Raw genomic sequence first — 2,626 nt, forward strand, 5'->3', positions numbered from 1 at the left:
TTTTCAGTTGAATGTTCTCAGCCTTAAAATGTGCGCCTTTTGTTCATTCTAATTCGCCTACATTTGCATAAAACAAAAGTTCATTTTCAGAGCAGAATGCAGGGCGGCTGTGCACAATTCCAGTTATTGTAGAGAAAAGCTGTGTGCCTAACTTTTTATTCGGCAAGAAAAGAATATATCTAAGATGGTAACGTGGGTGTTTCCTGGAACTCATACTGGTGATGTCTTGTCTGCCGCTCAAGAAACAATGGGCACTTATTTGGGATTTCTCAGATTTAGTTACAGTATTTTGATTTTTCATTTCCAATGGCTCTTGACTGTTAAGTGGGTGAAAAAAATGAGTTAATTTCTTGAATATTTTAAATACTTGTCCTCAGTTCTGATTTTACCTACAGTGGAAACATCTGAAAGTTTATAATGTTAATAACATCATTCCACCAAGCTAATATGAACTGAAGAACATTAAATAAATATTTTGGTGTAGATCATGACACAAATATTTCCAGTCCTGAGCTAATTTCTGTGTACACACACACACACACAAAAACCCCCAAACCAAACACTTTTCTTCCAACACTACTGAACTGTACACTTAAAAACGCTTAAGATGGTAAATTTTATTTTATGTGTATTTTACCACAATTTTTAAAAATCCACTTCTCTTCTAAATCTTCAAAATTTGGAAGCATTCATTTAATGAAGAAAGAAGTACTTTCTGGGAATTCCCTGGCGGTCCAGTGGTTAGGACTTGGCGCTTTCAGTGCTGACGCCTGGGTTCAATCCCCGGTCAGGGAACTGAGATCCCGCAAGCAGCACTGTGCAGCCAAAAAAAAAAAAAAAAAAAAAAGTACTTTCAAGAACTGCTTACTTCAGTTTGAGAGACCTGTGGATTTATTTCCACATAAAGTCAGTGATTATGAAGGCTTAATTTCTTTCTTTCTTTTGCAGCATTCAAACTCTTAGTTGCCGCATGCATGTGGGATCTAGTTCCCCAACAAGGGACCAAACCCCGGGCCCCCTGCCTTGGGGGCGCAGAGTCTTAACCACTGGACCACCACGGAAGTCCCTGAAGACCTAATTTAAAATAAACAAACCTTTCAGATGTGATCTACATATATATATTTTTGAACTCAGAGGACATTTAATTAAAAGTAGGCAACAGCTCCACGAATTTGTGCATTATCCTTGTGCAGGGGCCATGTTACTTAATCTTTGTTGTTTTGTTCTAATTTTTAGCATGTGTACTGCTGAAGAGAGCACCAGATGTTAAAACTCTAGACCAGATTACTTGGCATCTCAGAATTACAGAACAAGAGGCCTAAGAGTCACCTCGAGGTTTTCAAGTGTTTTTCTACAAATGGGCAAGTTGAATTCTAGGTTGGGTCAAGAAGCTGGGACATGCTTCTGAAGTCATCCTCGGAGGAGAGCCACCCTACAACAGGATACAAACTGAGCCCTGAAAAGTCAAACACGCTCTAGAAAACTTGTTTCAAAAACAGAGGTTCCTTCCACCCCTAACAAAACAGCGGTCCCCTGCCCCACTTCACCTCTTTCCCACTCTCCAGAAGCAGCCACTTTCATTTTGCTTCATCTCCAAATCTCTGCTACTTATTGATTAGTCATGGTTAAGTGGTGCCAGTTGTCTTATCCTGTGGAAGATGAGGATTGAACCCTCTTTCACCACCATCAACACACAGACACAACCCCTCTTCCTCTCAATAAGGTCATGTTGTAAGTTCAGTTACTAATCCATGTTTCCATTACTACTACGATGAAATGTGCCAATCACAGCTGAGTCATGTAATATACTATGGTGACTTTTCCTCTCCTGCTTATCTTAGGATTCTTTTTTTTTTACACTTATTTAAAAAAATTTTAATACAATTTTTAAATGTTACTTCTCATTTACAGTTATTACAAAATATTGGCTATATTCCCCACGGTGTACAACATATCCTTGAATCTATCTCACACCCAATGGTTTGTGCCTCCCACCCCCCCAATGGTAACCACTAGTTTGTTCTCTATATCTGTGAGTCTACTTTTTTGGGTTATATTTAGGAGTCTTTTTTTTTTTCTGTTTTATCATTTAAATTTTATTACTTTATACAGCAGGTTCTTATTGGTTATCTGTCTTATACATATTAGTGTATATATGTCAATCCCAATCTCCCAGTTCATCACAGCACCACCACCCCCGGATTCTTTTTTGAATAAGTAACTCTTTTTTTAAAAAAAATCAATCAATCAATTTATTTATTTATTTATTTATGGCTGCGTTGGGTCTTCGTTGCTGTGCGCTGGCTTTCTCTAGTTGTGGCAAGTGGGGACTGCTCTTTGTTGCGGTGCACGGGCTTCTCATTGCAGTGGCTTCTCTTGTTGCGGAGCACAGGCTCTCGGTGCATGGGCTTCAGTAGTTGTGGCTTGCGGGCTCAGTAGTTGTGGCTCACGGGCTCTAGAGCACAGGCTCAGTAGTTGTGGTGCATGGGCTTAGCTGCTCCGCAGCATGTGGGATCTTCCTGGACCAGGGCTCGAACCCGTGTCCCCTGCATTGGCAGGTGGATTCTTAACCACTGCGCCACCAGGGAAGTCCTCTGACTTTTTTGTGTGTATGACTTTTCGGCAA

General features: G+C 40.2%; 1 pseudogene; it reads right to left on the bottom strand.

The window, feature by feature from the left end:
• Positions 1 to 1,147: 1,147 nt before the first annotated feature.
• Positions 1,148 to 1,260, bottom strand: LOC132361403 (U6 spliceosomal RNA; annotated as a pseudogene).
• Positions 1,261 to 2,626: the final 1,366 nt, after the last annotated feature.

This window comes from Balaenoptera ricei, chromosome 2 (genome assembly GCF_028023285.1).
Source record: "Balaenoptera ricei isolate mBalRic1 chromosome 2, mBalRic1.hap2, whole genome shotgun sequence".
NCBI lineage: Eukaryota > Metazoa > Chordata > Mammalia > Artiodactyla > Balaenopteridae > Balaenoptera > Balaenoptera ricei.